The sequence below is a fragment of the Elephantulus edwardii genome, unplaced genomic scaffold (genome assembly GCF_000299155.1).
Source record: "Elephantulus edwardii isolate Elephantulus edwardi_28Jun2011 unplaced genomic scaffold, EleEdw1.0 scaffold00290, whole genome shotgun sequence".
NCBI lineage: Eukaryota > Metazoa > Chordata > Mammalia > Macroscelidea > Macroscelididae > Elephantulus > Elephantulus edwardii.
In genome coordinates this window covers 1,442,682-1,463,049 of record NW_006400040.1, presented here as the reverse complement: position 1 = coordinate 1,463,049, position 20,368 = coordinate 1,442,682, and the positions used below count along the sequence as shown (strand labels likewise).

Here is a 20,368-nt window from a genome sequence, read left to right as displayed (position 1 = left end):
CATGAGTAATTGATGGCATGTTCCACAGTCAGCAACTGGTCTGATTTTGACTGCTGATATTGAGCTTCTCCAGTGATTCCTTCCAGAGATGTAGTCACTCTGAATCCCATGCAGTCTGCCTGGTAAACCTATGTGTTAAGTTGCTGTATTTTTTTTCCCAGGAGCTCATTTATTGGCGAAGCGGCAGTGGGTTTTCAGGCTGAAGCTCCCTGGGGTCTCAGTCCTTGGGCACCTGTGCGTGAATCATGGCAGCGAGGCTGGGCCAGCTCCAGACCCCCAGCACTTTGGCGTCAGGGCCGGGGATGGCCTCCAGGCCCCACAGGTGGAAGCGGGAAAAACTGGCAGTGGCCCCAATAAAGCGGTCGAAGTCCCGCTGCAGCGGCTCTTGCTGCTGCCGCTCCTCTCCTCCTCCAAATTCAAATCGTGGTTCTCGTCCATCACTATCACGTACCCGCGAGCCCGGGCGGCACCACCACCTCCTCGCTCCGCAGGACGCGGCTGCAGAACGACAGACACCTCGAGTCCGCAGGAACGCTGGCGGATGGCCGGTGTAAAGAAGTCCTCGACGGGGGCCGGTCGGCTAGCCTGGACCTCGCAGGGCAGCAGGTACAGCATGGCGGGGGCAGCGTTGTGTAGCGTGGAGGGGCGCACGTGGATGCGGTGTTTCTCAGGTTACTTCTTCGTCACCAGCTTTCCATTCTCCGAATGTTGTGAGTCTGTCTCTGGCTGTTGGCCAAAGCCAAGTTGCTGTATTTGTTAAAAAAAACATATTTATTTGCAATGGGTAAATCATTGAATGTAAAAAAAAAAAAAAATCAATCATTCTATTTCTGGTCTTGTTTCTGTCACCAAGCTGAAATGAAGGCATTGGAAAAAAAAAAAAAACAACAACCACTGACCCCAGGAATCCATGGGATACCAGAGATGTTTCAAATGACAGATACAGCCCTGGGCTTACTCAGTATATGCCAGGAAATTTAGAGGACAATTGCCTGGCTAGCTGACTGTAAACAATTTATATTTGTCCTCATTCACAATAAAGGTGATCCAACAGAAAGGTAGAAAATATAAAACAATATCATTAATATCATATGCAAGCAAAATATTACTGAATATCATTTAAAAATGGATGTAACAGTACATAGACAGGGAAGTTCAAGTTGGATTTAGAAGAATCCACGACACCAGGGATATTATTGATAATGTCAGATGGATTCTGGCTGAAAACACAGAATACCAGAAGATCTGCTCATGCTGTCCCTGGGGCAACAGAGACTTGTAGATTCAACACAGAAACTCTAGGACAGATTGAAAAAAAGTGTTCTAGAAATGGTTGCATGGTTTTCTGCTTCCACCAGCAGGGATGGGAATGCCCATCACACTAGCTGGCCAGTCCTGGATCTTGCCATCTGGCTGAAGACTCATGTACCTGGACATGAGGAAGAGTGTTGTGCATTAAGCTGTGTTTCTTTGGTTCCTAACAGATCCAAGCACTTTTTTGTATTAAACAGTCTTATTTCCTACCTTGTAGACCATCAGTGTGCATTGTTCTATCTGGTAGGAATCAATACACTTGTATGAGCTTGTTATATATTAAAGACACTAACCCACAAAGGAAAAAAAATACCAGAAAAAATGTCTATTTTTGCTTTATTGATTTCACAGAAACATTTGATTGTGTGGATCATAAGACATTATGGCTAAATTGAGAAGAATGGGAATCCTAGAACATTGACTTGAGTTCATCCAAAATCTATACCTAGGTATAGAGGTTATTATGTGAAACGAGTAAGGGAATACTGCATAACTCGAACACAGAAATAGTGTGCATATAGGCTTTATCCCTTCTCCATACCTATCCAATCTATATGCCTAGGAAATTATTCAAAACTTGAACTCTGTGAAGAAGAATGTGGCATCAATATGGGGAGGAAGACTCAATCTTGCTTGCTGAAAGAGAGGAGGACCTAAAGTGATTGCTGCAGAAGATTAAACACTGGAGCTTTTAATATAGATTTCATCTCAATGTCAAGAACACAAAAATTCTCACCACTGGAAATTAGGTAACATCATTACAGATGGAGAAAAGATTGAAATTGTCAATGACTTCATCTTATTCGATCCACAATAAATACACTTAGTCCAGAAGTCAGAAAAGTAGAAGATCACTGGGAAAGCCTGCTCTTAGAGGCCTTTACAAATTATTGAGGTGCAATGATGTCAATGTAGGGACTAAGGTGTGTCTGTTTCAAGTCTTTTCAGTCACTTGCTATGAATCTGAGAACTGGATGATGATAAGAATTACATACAATAAATGGATGCTTTCAAACTGTGGTGTTGGAGAAGAGTAATATTGCATGGACTGCCAAAAGAACAAAGAGATATGCCTTGGAGAAGGTGCAGTCAAAGTGCTTCTTTTTTTTTTTAATTTAGGTTGTTTATTTTTCATTTTAATGAACATCTACAGAGATTTTGGGATTCCATTCATTCATTGTTGCACCCTTCACCCCGCACAAACCCCTCCCCCCTCCATTTGCTCCTCTCCTTGAAAAGCAAAAGAAAAACTCCCTCATTGGTACACAATCCACACCCCCGCACCTCCCCAAACCCCACCACCTACCCCCAAATATAATCCACTCTGCAACCCTCATTGCATACTCCTACAATAAAAATAATGCCCTAAAATATAATACTTTTAGACTATTCTCTCCCCCATAGACTTCAATGCCGTAAACATATTTCATCCAGTGCTTCTTGAAGGCAAAGATGAGAGATCTTTGTCTTATGTATTTTGGGCATGTTGCTAGGAAAGGCTATTTCTTGGAGAAGGACATCATGCTTGGAAATGTGGAGAAATGGTGAAAGAGGAAGATCCTCAATCAGATGGATTGACACAGTGACTGTAGCAATGGTTTCTCTGTGTGTCAGAGATTGTGAGGATGGCACAGGACAGGTTTCAGATCTGTTGTTCATTGAGTAATTATGAGTAGTACTTGACTTGACCCAATGGCACCTAACAACAATAACCCTAAGGAAGAGATTGCCACCTATTTGGAAAATAAAAATATTTTCACTTAATCAAAACGTTCAATTAGTTCTGGGATCTATATATTATAAGACTATTCAGAACTTCATCAACTACTTGTTTAAAATTTTATGTTTTGGTATGTGCCCTTGAGTCAGAACTGATTCATAGCTAAGTCTCCAGAAAGTTTTCAGAGGCAATAAATCACACAGATTTCCCACCTTTCTCCTCTAGAGCAAGAGTCTGATTTGAACTATCGACCTTTAGGCTGGCAGTGTGACTCCTTCCCCACTAGGTCACCAGAGCTTCCTAAATATATTGTCTATGAAATTATAAAGCATGTTTTCTTTTTATTGCGAAAATGTAATCTACCTTGTATTGGTCAACATAAAAAGGCATTGATTCGATCAAAAATATACAAGAGATTATTTAATTCAAAGATATATTAATTAACTTAAAAGTTTGTATTGTTGGCTCTGCTTTTATTTTCACATAAACTTAAACAAAATGGTGACTGGTTATGATGACTTGTTGTTTTTGTTAAGTGCCGTCAAGTCACCTGCGACTCATAGTGACCCTATGTACAACAGCCCTAAACCCTGCTCTATCACTTGCCAATTTGATTGTCTCCGACACACCTATCACTATAACTCCAGTGACTGGATCAATCCATGTCATCCAGAGTTCCTCTCCTGCTCTCTCCCTCCACCCTCCAAAGCATGATGTCCCTCTCCAAGGACTTGTTCCTCCTTTCAACATGTCCAAAGTATGTCAGATGGAACTTCAGAATTCTTGCCTCCAAGGAGCAGCCTGGCTTCACCCTCTCCAGGACAAAACTTGTTTGTTCTCCTAGCAATCCATGGTATATTCAATAATCTTCTCCAGCACCACAGCTCCAAGGCATCAACTCTCCATCTTTCCAATTATGGACTTACTTGTTATCATTTAGTGTTTATGATCATTTCAGTTGGAGACTGAGGAAGCAGCTGAATGATGGGTGCCTCTGCTTTGGTGAGAGCCAATGGGACTGGTTGGTTGAGAAGGAGTGTGGAGTGAAGGACCTCATGGAGTGCCTTGGTTTTCAGTTTCAGCTTTGTTGTTATATTTGGGAGGAACAAACTTCTTAATCATACAGCACTGTTCTGTCAATTTGTAGTGCAGACGTAATCCGGGTTTTCTGTGATGCTGAGCCTTGTGCCTTTTGGATGTTAACTGTCATTACATTTGCCCATTGTTGACAATGTTTGGAGGAGCTCCCAGTTTAAGACAGGTTTGGAAGCAGGAATGGTATCCAATTCCTAAACCACATGCCTATGGAAACTATGAACTTGGAGAAATTATGATAGTTATAGAAAGAACTCAGGTCTTTTGTTCATAGGGTTGCTATGAGACATCATCAGCAATATTTTAAACTGTGAATATAACTGCATGGTTTCAAAATGTTGTTCTTTTTTCCTATGAATTGTTTTTTAACCAATAGTTGTCATACTGATGCTCTCATGAAACAATGACTTTGCTTCTCTATTTTAAATTGCATTGATTGTAGACTTAGATTTGAAGAGTGTTTTAAACATACTTTTTTTTAAAAAGTTCTATCTTTTCCTTTGTAACACAATGACAGGAGGTAAAACTTAACTTGCTCTAAATAATTAACCCATTCCAATTCTCAATTCCAATACCAACAAAAAATTCATGGAGTGTTTATAAGGAGAAAGCATTGCTGAAGATGAGTATTGTAGGGGACAAAAGCAAGAGTCCTGACATTTTATATAAAGCATGGCTCCATATTTTCCATCATGTGAATTTGCCTAAGTTATTGAACCATGTTGTTTACCTATTTTCTCTTTTGTAAAACAAAGCTACAATAATACATTCCTTTATTATATTTGTGGTAAAGATTAAATGAGATAATGCATTTAAACTACTTCACAGAATATGTGACACACAAGTGCTTAGTACGTATACACAGTAATATGTTATATAGCATGCTGTTTTTATTAGGAAAATAGGAAGCCCTTACAATCTAAGAGTTTAATCTAAAGTTGTGTACCATCTAGTTGGAACCAACTCATAGTTGACCTTCCTGTGGGATTTCAGGGACAGTAAATCACACAGGAGTTGATTGCCCATTCTTCTCCCATGCAGCAGCTGGTTGATTTGAATGACAGCTTTATGCTGGAACAACCTGAACTCACCCCTGTAGATATGCATCATACTTGGAAGCATGAAGGTACAGAGCAAGAGAGGAAGACCCCAGATAAGATGGATTGACACAGTAACTGAGGTGATGGAGGTAGGTGCATCTGAGACAGTGAGATTTACGTGAGTTTAGGGCAGAGCAGGGTTCAGAGCTATTTTTTGTAGGGTCACTATGAGTCACAGGTGACTCAATGACACATAATAATAACCAAAAAATAACCTCTGCATTAACAACAGAATGCCTTATCATTGGAGGGACAACACAGGAGAGGAAGAACTGGGTGGGATGGATTGATGTAATGGGCGTAAGTGTGTCAGAGACAGAGAGACTGTCTCAGAATAGGGCAGGTTTCAAAGCTGTTGTACGTAGGGTCACTATGAGTGGCATGTGACTCCACAATACATAACAATAACAACAAGAAGCCACGAGAACTGTCTGGAATCTAAGGAGAGGCAGTCAAATACCTAATCAATTACTGTAATCATTCTGATAGCTTAGCGGGTAAGAAGTTGCCTGCTAATGCAAAGGAAAGCAGTAACACTCCACCAGCTGCTCTGCAGATGAAAGATGGACAATTTCTTCTAGTGCAATTTACAGCTTCTGAAACCCCAATGACGCGTCCGCAATGAGTTCATTTCAACTTGACTACAGTGAGTGAAGTGAGTAAATCTAAACTAAATAACTTCTATGTTAGAAGAACAAAGTGTAATAAGAGAATAGAAAGATCCTGAGACAGTCATAAGTTGTTGTTGTTGTTGTTGTTATGTGCCGTCAAGTCATTTGCGACTCATAGCGACCTTATGTACAACAGCCCTAAATCTTGCTCTATCCTGTGTCAATCTCATTGCCTCTGACACACCCATCCTAATTACCCCAGACACTGAATCAATCCATCTCATAGAGGGCCTTCCCCTCCTGTGCTGTCCCTCCACTCTACCCAGCAGGATATCCCTCTCTAAACACCTGTCTCTCCTTACAACATGTCCAAAGTATGTCAGACGAAGCCCCAGAATCCTTGCCTCCAAGGAGCAGCCTGGTTTAATGCTCTCTAGGATGAATCTGTTTGTTTTCTTGGCAGTCCGTGGTACATTCAATACTCTTCTCCAGCACCACAGCTCAAAGGCGTCAATTCTCCTTCTATCCTCCCTAGTCATTGTCCAACTCTCTGATGCATAACAAGTGATTGCAAAAACCATGGCCTGTATCAGGCGCACCTTAGTCTCCGGAGAGAAACTGCTGCTCTTGAGTACTTCAGAGCGGTCCCTAACAGCAGACTTTCCCATCTCAATATGTTTTTGATATCCTGGCTACTGGTGCCAAGAGTGTTGACCGTGGAGCCAAGCAAACTGAAGCTGTGAACAATCTCAATCCCTTCACCATCCATCCTGATGCTACCGATTGATCCAGTGGTGAGAATTTTTGTCTTCTAGACATTGAGCCTCAGTCCATATTGAAGGCTGCAGTCCTTGACCCTCTGCAGTAAGTGCATGAGGTCCTCCTCAGTTTCAGCAGGCAGGGCTGTGTCATCTGCATAACGCAGATTGTTGATAGATTGTCCATCAATCCTAACGCCACGCTTCTCATACAGCCCAGCCTCTCAGATAATCTGCTCTGCATACAGGTTGAAAAGGTATGGAGATAGGACACATCTCTGGCGTACACCCTTCCCAATTTTGAACCATGCAGTGTTGTCCTGCTCTGTTCTGACGACTGCCTCTTGGTCCAAGTATAGGTTTCGCATTAGCATGATTAAATGTTCTAGGATTCCCATTCTTCTCAGAGTAAGCCACAGTTTGTTATGATCCACACAGTCAAGTGCCTTTGTATAATCAATGAAACACAGATAGACGTTCTTCTGGCAGTCTCTGCTTTCAGCTAAGATCCATCTAACATCAGCTACAATATACCTAGTACCACCACCCCTTCTAAACCCAGCCTGGACTTCTGGAGTTCTCTGCTGGTGTACTGTTCCAGTTGTTTTTGGATAATCTTCAGTAGAATCTTGCTTGCATGTGAAATCAAGGATATGGTTTTGTAGTTTCCACACTCAGTTGGGTCGCCCTTCTTTGGGATGGGAACAAATACAGATCTCTTCCAGTGAGTTGGCCAAGTGGGTGTTCTCCAGATTTCTTGGGCACAACTTGGTGAGCACATCGATGGTAACATCTGTTAGCTGAAATATGTCAATTGGTATACCATCTATTCCGGGGGCCTTATCTTTTGCTATTTCCTTTAAACAGCTTGAATTTTTGCCTTCATCACCATAGGCTCTGGCTCAAATGCTATTTCATTAAATTCTTCTGTATCTGCCAATTCCTTTTGATACAATGACTCAGTATATTCCTTCCAGTCATAAGTAGGAAATAAAAAATTTAAGTATGCTTAAAGGATGGTTAGGTCTTTGCTGAAAGAAAAAGTAAAGGGAATAGAGTTAAGAAAAACATAAGCCCTATAAGAAATATTTGTTGTTGTTTTATACCATTGAGCCAGAAATGATTCATAGGTAGCATGGGAGGAGATTGCCCAGTTCTCTCCCATGCAGCACCTGTTAGATTTGAACCATGAGTCTTTGGGTTGACAGCACAATTACTTATCACTAAGCCTTCAGAGTTTCCTATTAAATAAAAATATACTGAAGCTATTTGAAGGGACAGAATAAACCCTATTATTTTTTTTTATAAACCCCCACTAATGGCAGAAGCAGAAGTGGCTATAAAAATTCTTAGCTTAAGGCAAACACGAATGTCCCGGGTAAAGTCTTATCTGTCCTTGCAAAATAAAGAATTAACTAGTGTCTATGTGACACAAAAAGAGTAAAGGCAGACAAAGTAGCCAGCCTGTCAAAAGCCAACCCACATGACTGATCCCCCGGGCCACCAACCATGATCTCAATCTTCCTGCCCTGACAGTGGCACCCAGGAAAGCCATAAAAGCAACTGGGAGGGGGGACTCGGGGCTTTTTCCCTTACCACCTGCCTGCTGAGGGAGAATGTCTCCACATGTGGAATTTAATAAATGCTCTTGAATTTTCAGACGTGTGATATCCTTTGAGGGCCATTTTGTGGGCAGAACACTATTTATGCAACTTGAGGGAAAACAATCCATGTGCGTGTAGCACATACAAACAGTCATGACAGAGTTTTGAGATGAGAAGAATATACTGAATAAGTCTCTGTGAAGGCAAGAGGAAAGTACTCATCTCTCTCTGGGCTTCCTTTTCTAGGTGTAAGAAGTTCATATATTCAGATATGTGCTCATGTTTTCAAATGGTTTCTATACAGTTTCTATATGGTTTTTGTACAAATAGGCTAGAAAACTATGACAATGCGACCCTGTAGTGGGTAGCAAACTGAAGATAAACCCACTTAGTTGCAAGTCAGTTCATTCAGTTACATGTTCCTTTTGGAATGTTGCTGTTATATGCCTTTGACTCAACTAAACTCCTAGTAATCCTGTGAACAATAGCTCTGAACTCTTCCTGTCCTGAGGCAACAACACCTAACCCTCAAACACACCTAACACTATTACCACATTGTATGTTCAATATTCTTCTTCAGTTCCTACTCAATTCTAGCAAGTGGGCTTGTGCCATCTGCATATCTCAGGTTGTTGATAAGTCTTCCTCCAATCCTCATAACCACAGTCCTTCTTATGAAGTCTAGCCTACTGAATTATCTGTTCTGCATATAGAATGAAAAGGTATGACACGTCTCTGAGGTACTCTTTCCCTGATTTTGAAACATGCAGTGTTTCCTTGTTCTGTTCTGAGGACTGCTTCCGGGATGAAGTATGAATCTTAAATGAGCACAATCAAGTGTTCTGGGATTCTCATTCTTCTCAATGTTAGCTACAATTTGTTCCGATCCATGCAAACACTTTTGCACAATCAATAAAACACAAATAGACATCCATGTGGTACTCTCTTCTTTCAGCCAAGATTCATTACCTTTTGGAATATCTTTCTTTTACTATTCCATAACTTTCAGTCAAGAGCTGTATTGCACTGAGAAAGTCTGCAGAAAGGGACTTCTCTGAATTAGTGGGGAGAAATGACGTCAGTTTGAAGACTAAAGACCATCAGACCATGGCCTTTCTTATCACTTGCTATGCATCTGAGCTCTGGAATAAGGAAGATAAAAGAAGAATTGATGCCTTTGAGCTATAGTTTGAGAGAAGACTGCTGAATACCCTATTGACTGTCAAAAGAACAAACAAATTTGTCTTGGAGAAAGTGCTGCCAGAGTATTCCTTGGAAGCAAAAATAATAAAGTTTCATCTTACATACTTTGGGCATATTGCTAGGAGAGGTTATTCCTAGTAGGAATCATAGGAGGAAAAGTGGAGGGTTAGTGAGGAGAGGAAGACCCTCACCCAGAAGAACTGATAGAATGACTACTGCAATGTGCTCAAGTGTCAGGAAGTGTAACGATGGCAAAGGATAGGACAGGATTCCCATGAGTTGTCCATAGGGTTGCTATGGGTTGTATTCAAACTGATGGCACCTAAAAACAACTTTCAGTAAAATTGGGTCTAAATATTCCAGTCTTATCTCTGGTAGGTTATGGAGTAGGAGAAGTCCCTGGGGTGTTAAAAAGATTGATAGCCAATGAAAGATTGGGGAATCAAGACCACCCAAAGGCACCTCAGAAGAAAAGTCCGGAAATATACTTAAAAATAAAAAAGGCACTGAAAACTACGGAGTGCAATTCTTTTCTGCTACAAAAGTGGTTATTGTGAAATGAAGTTAAATTGACAGCCACTAGTTGGTATGAAATATAGAAGCAGACTATCAAATAAGCAAAAGTAGGCTTGGGTTACTTAAATTAACTAATCTGAGGTTAATAATTTAATTGTTACATTAAATATGTACAGGTAAGTTTGTGCTTGTTGTGAGTTGGAACCGACCCATAATTGACCCTCATGCAGGTTTTCAGAGCCAGTTAATTGCAAAGGAAGAAATTGCCCATCCTTCTCCTGTGGAACAGCTGGTGGACTCAAACCCTGTGCTTTCGGGACTGCAGAGTAGCTTTTTGCCACAAGGCCACCTTAGTTATTAAATATTACGTCTCTGTAATGGATTGTAAATTTGAAAAAAGAGGCTTTGATTCAGTAGGAAGGTGCTCTAGGTCTGGGAGTGAGACAGATGCTTTCCATATATAGAAGCAGAATCTTTGATACAGTGAAAATTATGAAAATGTTCACCACAAATTAGTGTGTAAATTTTAAGATCCTTACTTATTTGATAATCTGTCACTGATGGGGCATGAAGGAAAAAGTCATTTGTTCATTTAAGAGAATCTTAAAGGAAAAAATAGTAATTGTTCGCACATGGTGGTAGAATTTGTTTTGACGTGTGGTGTTGTTGTTACATGCTGTCAGGTTGCCTGTGACACATAACACCCTATGTACAGCAGTTCTGAAGCTTGTGCTGTCTAGAGGCAGTCTCGCTGATCTTGACACACCAACCCCATTGCCTCAGTTACTATATCAATCCATTTCGTCTGAGGTCTTCCTCTTATGCACTGTGCCTCCACTCTTCTGAGCATGATGTCCTTCTCCAAGAATTGGTCTTTCCTGGCCATGTGCCCAGAGTATGTTAGACAGAGCTTCACAATCCTAGTTTCCAAGGAGAAACTTTGTTTCACATTCTCCAAGAAAGATCTATTTGATGCATAGCAAGTAATTAAGAAGATTAGGTGCACCTTAGTCTCTAGACTGACATCATTGCTCTTCAGTACTCTGGAGAGGTCCCTGACAGCGCATTTTCCCAATGCAATTAATCTTTTGATTTCCTGACTGCTGGTGCCAAGAGTGTTGATTGTGGGAGTCAAGCAAGCTGTAATTGTTAACAACCTCAATCTCTTCTCCATCTATCATGGTACTGTCAATTGGCCCAGTGGTGAGAATCGTTGTCTTCTTGATGTTGGGCTTCAATCTATAGTGAAGACTACAGTCTTTGACCTTCTACAGCAAATGTTTCAGGTCTTCCTCAGTTCCAGCAAGCAAAGACATGTCATCTGCGTAACATAGATTGTTGATGAGTCTTTCTCCAATCCTAATGCCATATTCTTCCTCATAAAGCCCAGTTTCCTGAATGATCTCTTCTGTATATAGATTCAAAAGATATGGAGATAGGATGTTGTACATTGACAGAAGATTATCAGAAATACAAGCTGTATTTAGAAGAGGTTTTGGCACTAGAGACATTATCGTCAATGTAAGATGGATCTTGGCATAAAGCAAAGAGTACCAGAGGATGTCTATCTGTGTTTCATTAGCTATGCAAAGGTATTTGACTATGCAGATCACAATAAATTGTGGCTAACTTTGAGGAAAAGGGGAATCCCTGAACAGTTGATTGTGTTTATGCAAAACCTATACTTGGGTCAGGAAGCAGTCCTCAGAACAGAACAAAGAAACATTGCCTGGTTCAAAATCAGGAAAGGAGTGCATCAGGATGTATCCTATCTCCATAACTTTCTGACATGTCAGAGTGATATTTAAGATCAAGAGAGGATGAAAAAAAACATAAAAATTTGAAATGACAGGTTATTGTTATTATTGATAAATGCCATTGAGTTCACTATAACTCCTAATTATCCTATGAACAATGGATCTGAACATTTTTCCTATCCTGTGACATCCTCATTATCACTGAAATATTCAAACCCATCATTATTGTCACTATTTCGGTACATTTCATTGGGGATCTTCCCCTCCTTTGTTATCCTTCCATCATGATGTCCTTTGCAAGGATTCACCTTTTCTAACAACATGTCCAAAGCATGTGAGATGATGTCTCACTGTCCTTTCTTCCAAGAAGTAATCTGGCTACCCATTTCCCAAGACATATTTGTTTGTCTTTTTGGCAAAACATGGGAAGTAGAGGACGAAAGTTCAAAGGCATCAAGTCTTTTTCTGACATCCTAATTCACTGTGCAACATTCCGCTGCATAGCAGAAAAGATTATGGTTTGAATCTAGTGCACCTTAGTATTCAAACTGATAATTTTACTTTTCAGCACTTTGAAGAGGTCACTGACAACAGAATTTCCCAAGATAATACATCTTTTGGTTTCCTGGGTGCGGATGCCAAGGGTGTTGATTGTAGATACAAGCATGATGAAATAATTGACAATTTCTATCTCTTCATCTATAATAATGTTGCATATCTGCCCAGAGGTGAGCGGTTTTGCTTTCTTGTTGTTGAGGTGTAACTCATGTAAAAGACTATAGTCTTTGATCTTTTGTAGCAAGTGTTTCAGGTTCTTCTCACTTTCAGCAAAGAAGGATAAAATGATAGGTGGATAGAAATTTGCTTCAGAGAACTTTGTTCTTATTTGTGATATAAGTGAATGATAAAGTTATTTATTAAAAGTAAGAATTAGGGGTCATGAGGGGCATTTTGAAACTGCTTCAATGGTAAGTATAATAGGGAATTAATTAGAGTTAAAGTAAAAAAAAAAGCTGAGTAGCACTTGGGGTCCAGATGAGGAAAAAAAAGAGGAAATGAGAGAGGAGAGAGGAAAGGGGAGGGGGGAGGGGGAGAGAAAGAAAGAGTAGGGGGAGGGAAAAAGATTTTATATTCTTTACATTTCTAATACTAAAGTCAAGACATAAGGGATAATATTCTGGAGAAACTCATTTTGAAAGGGGATAATGTTATCAGCAGCAATCAAAGAGGACATTGAAAAAAATGATAATAACATAGTATAATGGTTTCTAATTGAGATCAGGTAAAATGAGAAGTTTACACATTGACTGTATAGCCAATTAATTTTTCAATAGGATAATCTAAAATAAATTGGCAAAGTCTATTGATTGAACAAACAATTAATTTATTTAATAGTCTGTACTTTGATTTAAATGGCTAATTTCTAAAGATACTCTAAAATTGCTTACAGGCAATTTTAAGGATATAATAGATATAATAAAACCAGTAGTGAATATGAAGGAAACAAAAACTTTAAACAAAATTAGTCATTTGGGAGGTAAACATAATTATAAGGATTAGAAATTAAATTAAAAAAAAAGAAATGAAATTTAACAGAAGGACAAAAGTTTTATACCTTATTGTTCTCATAAATTGTACTTTACTTTTAAAAAATATTTGAAAGCAGTACTGTGGTTTGTGAGTATAACTTGAAATAAAAATGCTCAAATATCAGATAATAATAAGCTACTTTGAAGTTTCTACGTGATTTTTCTTGTTAACCAAATAGCAAGCCTATATAGTTTGCTTGTTAGCAAGTACTGGGTGATCAAGAGCCAATGGTAATAAAAGAAGACATTCATGCTGCACTGAAGGCACTGGCAAAAAATAAAGCCCAAGGAATCTATCTGTGAGATACCAATTGACATCTTTCAAATGGTAGATGTGGTCCTCAATGTGCTCACTACTATACGCCAGGAAGTTTAAAGGAGAGTTGTCTGACTGACTGACTAGAAAAGATACATATTTGTTCCCATTCTGACGAAAAGTGATGCAATGGAATGTGAAAATTATCAAACAATATCATTAATATGTAAACAAAATACTGCTTAAAAGAATTAAAAAGCAGTTAAAACAGTATATTGAGAATTGCCAGATGTTCAAGCTGAATTTAGAAGAGGCCATAGCACCAGGGATATCATTACTAATATCAGATGGCTCTTGGTTGAAAGCAAAGAATACCAGAAGAATGTCTGTTTGTGCTTCATTGACTATGCAAGGACTTTTGACTGTGTGTACCATAAAATACTGTGGCCAACATTGAGAAGAAAGGGAATCCTAGAATACTAAATTGTGATGTGATCTTATGAAACCTATGCCCAGATCCAAAGGACATTTTTCAAACACAGCAAGGAAATACACATGGATTAAAATTAGAAAAGACATGTGTGAGAATTGTATATTTTCTCCAAACCTATTTAATCTATACATTGAGTGAATTATTTGAGAAGCTGGATTCTATGAAGAAGAATGTGGCATCAAGTTTGGAGGAAGATTTATCAATAACCTTTGTTATGCAGTTGTTTTGCTTGCTAAAAGTGAGGACTTGAAGTGCTTGCTGCAGAAGGTTAAACACTTCAATATGGGTTACATCTTATTATCAACAAGATCAAAATACTCACCATTGGACTGATATGCACTATTATGGCAAATGGAGAAAATATTTAAACTGTCAAGAACTTCATCTTAATTGAATTCACAATTAATACCCTTGGTATTGTTGTTATCTGCCGTTGAGTTGAGTACAACTCACAGTGACCCTATAAATAAAAGACCTGAACCCTGTTCTATATCTATCATTTTTTTCTCTATGTTCATAAAGCTTCCAGAGGCATGTGGTTTAGAAAGTGGATGCCCTCCTGGTTCCAGACCATAATCAGTCTGGGAGCTTCACCAAACATTGTCCACAATGGGTAACCATTATGGTGTTTGGCCTACCTATGGTACAGCACTCAGTATCACTGCAACCCCAAGTTACTTCACCACAGCAAATAGAGAGACCACTGCTGTGCTACTTATAAGAATGTTCATCCCAAATCAATTAACACTAGGCCCAAGGACTGCAGAAACTAACTCTTTTTAAATACAAGGCAACCCTCAAGGTTCTGGTTGATTATAAACCAAGAGGCTTTCAGCCCACAGCTCATTGTTAGCTAAATCCAGCAAATCCTATCAGCTGATTGTGGACGAAAAAACAAACAAACCCCAACAACCCCCCAAGTATTTCATATCTGACCTTCATCAAGATGTGAGAAACCATCTTCCAAGCACTTCACACGAGCCTTCACGCTGCAGACTTAGTCCAGCGCTACTGCCTTTTAAATACAAGGCACACCCACGAGGTGCTGGTTGACTGTAAACCAAGAAACTTCCAGCCCACAGCTCATTGTTAATACTCTTGGTATTAGCAATCGGTAAATCAGGAGACATATTGCACTGGAGAAGTCTGTAGTTAGGAATCTCTCAGTATGCCTGATTCAGGCCATGGTCTTTTCAGGTACTTGATATGCATCTTAGAGCTGGACAATGAACAAGGATGACAGAAGATGAATGAATGCTTTTGAACTGTAATGTTGGAGAATAGTATTAAGTATTCCATGGACTGTCAAAAGAACAAAAAGGAGGAGCAAAACCACAAAAATACTTTACATTAATGGTATTAAAGCAAAACAGAAGAGCTAGTGGGTATATCTTAGAGAAGGGTCAGTCAGAGTGCTTCTTGGAGGCACTGTGGACATGTTGCTAGAAGAGGACATTCCTTGGAAAGGGACACAATACTCGGAAAGGTGGAGGGACAGAGAAGGAAAGGAAGAACATTAACCCAGAGGATTGACACAGTGACAGTAATAGGCTTGAGTGTGTCAGAGATTGTGATGATATAAAAAAAATGACAGTTTTCAGATCTATTTTTCCTAGCTTTGCTATGAGTCATACTTAACTAGATGGCACCTAAGAACAATTTTACACACACACAAACACACACACACACACACACACACACACACACACACACAGCCTTTTGAACAGATTTTTAGGAAGAAGCCTGGCATCATGTTCAAGAGTCTCAGAGATATCTTGTAGTATGCGATACAGCCTGAAGCACTGCCATTATACTTTTATGTTTTTGTACTTACTGGAGGCACTAAAATTTTCATGGCAACTGATTATGACAAAATCATCTCAACTGATTAAAGTGGCACAGTACTATTTATGTAATTGATATAGGTGAAAAATTGTGAATTGGCAAATGTTATGTTATCTACTACAATGAAAAAAAAAGAAATCATCTCTGGGTAAAGAGTAACTTTATCCAGTGACTAAGATGAGGCACTGCGTGCCCTTTGTCTAACTCAGATAGAAGAAGTGTGTTTGAGGAAAAAGAGGACAGGAGAGGCTTGTAAGTAAATTTTCTACTTTACATTTACCTCTAAGATTGGAAAACATTAATGTGCTTTATTATTCTTCATTAACATAAGAATCTCAGCAAGCCTGTCATCTATCACTTAGTGTTAAATTCTCTGTGTGATTATTTTCTTTATATTATTATGTGTGATCTTTTTTAATGTATGACATTGCCAAATTCTTATCCTACATGGCAGTCAGAAACAGGATCCCATAGAAATTGCTTAATTATATTTTTTGTAAGTAACAAGATATAATAATGAGGCAAATTCAAATTTGCTTCACTTGGCATATATATATACACACATATCTGTGACACTGAATGTTGTTGATATTTTCTGAGTGCAGCAGAGGCCAAAACCTCTATCTCTCTTATTGTGATAAAATACATAAAACATAAAAGCCCACCATTTTAATGATTTTTGAATGTACAATTTGTATGTTCCTGATGAAGGGAAAAAACCCACAATTTTCAATTCAAATTCTCTATTTGATATAGCAAAAATAGCATGACTGAAATTTGGACTTATAAAAAATTAATTTAATCCAATATACAGTATATCGATAATAAGGCTTGAAGTTTTGAGAGTGACTTGGTTAAAAAGCTGAATTATTTTTCATACTGGTCATGGCTTAGTGGTAAGAAGCTGTGCCACAAACCCAAAGGCATGCAGTCTCAATTCACCAGCTGCTTCAAGGGAGAAGCATGGGCAATCTTCACCCTTGCAATTAACTGCTTCTGAAAACTGGGTGGAGGGTCAGCTATGGGTTGGTTCTGACTCAATGATACACAACAACAACCACAACCACAATTGGTACCTCTATTATAAGACTGATAGGAGTTATGCATCATTTCCCCTACCATTTTATTTAAAAATATTTTGAAACTACAGAAAAATGGATAGAAAAAATGTACAATGAGCATTTATATGCCAACTTCCTAGGGAATTCTGGTGACCAACTTGGAGAAACTATGAAAGTTAAACAAGTGTTCAGGTCTTTTGTTCATAGGGTCACTATGAGTTGTCTATAACTCGACGACACTTAACAACAACAACAGCGAGAGAGCCCTGTTAGTCTAGTTGAGAGAAAGTTATGTTACTAAGCCAAAGGTGGGTGATTTTAATCTGTGGCACTCAGGCCTGGTTTTAATTGTTTTTGGTCAAACATTCTTCTTGGTGGTATAGCACTGGTCTGTCCATTTGCTATACAGAGGTAATGTAACTCGTGGTTGCTGTGATGCTACACACTGTGACATTGATGTGTCAAATGCAATAATGGTTATTACCCATGGTGGACAGTGTTTGGTGGAGCTCTCAGATTAAAACAAGCTTGGAAGCAGGAGTGGCATCCACTGTCAAAATAGCTTGCTTCTGAAAACTCTATGAACTTAGAGAGAAATGATGAAAGTTAAACATTGTTAAGGACTTTCGTTCATAGGGTCACTATGACTCAATGACACTTAACAACAACAACAGTGGGTAAGGAGTTACACTGCCAACCCAAAGGCTGCCAGTTCAAATCCTCCAGATCCTCTAAAGAAGGAGATCAAAGAAGTGGGGTTTGATTTCCTTCTGACCTGCTGTGCTCATCTTCTGGAACTATGTCTCAAAGATACACTGAGAACCTACTAGCTGAATCGTTATTGTTGTATACCGTTGAGTTGGAAGTGACTCATAGTTAACCCTCCAGAAGGTTTTCAGAAGCAGTAAATCACATTGGAGAAGATTGTCCATGTTTTTCCCACAGAACAGCTGGTGGATTTGAACTGCATACATTAATTCACATTTTGTGCACATTAAAATGTGATAGGGGTATCTTAAAATATGTTAAATACTTGACATTGTAGTTTCCAAGGACTGCATAGCTCAAGAAGTGACTTACTTTTTCATAACAGTATGGCTATTGGAAAGTTTCAATTTCAGATAGCTATTCTGGTTTTGCTAAAATGCAGCCTTGAAAGAAATACCCCAAATGTCTCAGTGCTAGCAATGACTAAATTTATGCACATTCCATTTAGAGTTATATTTAGCAATTTCCTTTATCTATTCCAGTACTCTGGATACTAAAATTAAAAATACTAGTTCTGCTAAGGCCAAGTCTTTTGAAGATGGACCTATTATTTTGTACCTTCCAGTGATAAAATGACAGTGCAATCATCTATAGCATGCATTAGATACCTAAAGGGCATCAAAGTAATTAAGTTTACATTATTTAACTTCATCTTCCAGATCTCTCGGTTGACAGTTACTTCATAGCCAGAATGCATAGGATTAGTGTGGAAACACAATTTTCTTTGACTAAAAGGGGGAAAAGAAGCAAATAGGATGAATCTTGATGGTCCTTATCTGCATTTCATCTTTATGTTTTCAGGAGCAATTCTTTCTGCACAAAGCACAAGCCTTGTGTTTTCATTATTTTCTGTCAACAATAACCCTGTTTTGTTTTGTTTTTTTTTCCTTTGAGAGAAGTATCAAATGTGAACAAAGAGATAAAACCTATTTCCTTTGAGCTTTGTTTTTTACTTTCCAGAATTTTCAATATTTAATTAAGAAAGAACAAACTTATGGACCACCTTAGAAGAATACAGAATGTTCTAATTTTTATGGTTTCTTCTTCTTATAATAACATTTCTCAATTTAGCTTGTGAAATGGAAGGTTACAATGTGTAAGACTGTGAAACAACAGCAATGTTTCTTAATATGAGGAAAAATTGAAACAAAAAGATTTTCAATTATCAGAGTAGGTTTCTGAAAGTTCCTCCTAGCAGGAAGTGTAGCTTCTTTAGAATATATAGATAGATATCTATAGATATATAGATATATAATATATATTATCTAATTCAGGGAGAGAATGTAGTACTATGAGTAAGGATTACCTGTGTTCAGAAAATGCACTTTGGCTTCATAGTCCAAAGGAGATGAAGAGAAATAATAGAATATTAAAGATAAATCACGTTCCAAATCTTTACTTTTATAGATTAAAAATTGTATGATGGCTTAGTGTTCAGGAGTTATGCTGCCAACCCTAAGATACATGGTTCAACTGACCAAACTCATCATCAAGAAAACAAAGATTCTCACCAGGGAGCCAACTGGAAGTTTCAGGATAGGCAGAGTAGAGATAGATACTTGTTAATAACTTCTTCAGCTTGCTTGAACACTCTTGGCAACAACAGTCAGGAAACCAAAAGATGAATTGCATTGGGAAATTCTGTTGTCAGGGACCTCTCTAGTATACTGAAGAGCAATGATATAATTCTGGACACTAAGGTGCACCTGATCCAAGCCATGATCTTTGTAATTACTTTTTATGCATCTGAGAGCCAGACAATATCTAAGGACGATTGGAGAAGGATTGATGCCTTTGAGCTTTGATGCTGGAGAAGAGTGTTGAACATACTGAGAGGACTGTCAGGAGAACAAACAGGTCTGTCTTGGAGAGGGTGAACCCAGGCTGCACTTTAGAAGCTAAGATTTTGAAGTTTTATCTCACGTACTTTGAACAGGCCAGGAGGGACCAGTCTTTGGAGAAAAGCATCATGCTTGGAAGGATGGAAGGACAGCACAGGAAAGGAAGACCCTGGATAAGATGGATTGACTCAGTGACTGGAGAAATGGGATTAGGTCTGTTGGAGATGATGAGATTGACTCAGGACTCATGGTTCAGAGCTGTTGTACATAGGGTCACTATGAGTCCAGGGCACAGAACAACTGTTGGGAAAGATGAGCAATCTCTTTCTGGGTGATTCACGGCCTCTTAAACCCCGCTAGAAGGTCAGCTATGAGTTGGTTCCAAATTGATGATACTCAACAACAAATAACAAATGTAGACCTGGACATGCTTACCAGTCTATGTCAAGAAATTTGGAAGACTACTAACTGACTGAAAGAGATCTACATTATTTCTCATTCTCAAAAATGGTGATCCATCATAATGTGGAAATTATTGAACAATATCAGTAATATTAAATTCAATTATTTAAAAAATGCTAGGACAATTCATTGTCAGAGAACTGCCAGAAATTCTAGATGGATTTACAAGAGATCATGGCATCAGGGATACTATAGCCAAAGGCATACGGATTCTGGCTGAAAGCAGAGAATACCAGAAGAATGTCTATATGTGTTTGATTGACTATAGAAAAAACACATGAGACTGTATGAATCATAGCACATTATAGTTAGCTTCAAGAATAATTGTTGTTTTGGTTGTTGTTGTTGTTATGTGCCATAGAGTCATTTGCAACT

The 20,368-nt window shown here is 38.7% G+C and overlaps 1 pseudogene; it reads right to left on the bottom strand.

Moving 5' to 3' along the window:
- Positions 1–217: 217 nt before the first annotated feature.
- The window catches only part of LOC102875903, a 102,243-nt pseudogene continuing 82,092 nt past the window's right edge, over positions 218–20,368 (bottom strand).